The following is a 308-nucleotide window of genomic DNA, read 5'->3' on the forward strand; positions in this document are numbered from 1 at the left end:
GCTGGGAATCAAACCCAGGTCCTCTGAAAGAACAGTCTGTAGTATTAACCACTGAGCCATCTCTCCAGCCCCAGAAGCTGAAATTTTAAAGAATATCATATACATACCATCAACAATGTGAAATATCATAGGGAAACAACTTATATGCAAAGCTTGTCAAATAAATATTACAAAATATTAGCCTGGGGCATGGTGGCGCACACTTTTAATCCCAGCTCTCAGGAGGCAGAGGCAGGCAGAGCTCTGTGAGTTCAAGGCCAGCCTGGTCTATATAGTGAGTTCCAGGTAAGCTGGTGCTACAGGTAGAC

This window comes from Nannospalax galili, unplaced genomic scaffold (assembly GCF_000622305.1).
Source record: "Nannospalax galili isolate Female #2095 unplaced genomic scaffold, S.galili_v1.0 scaffold375, whole genome shotgun sequence".
NCBI classification, from domain to species: Eukaryota; Metazoa; Chordata; class Mammalia; order Rodentia; family Spalacidae; genus Nannospalax; species Nannospalax galili.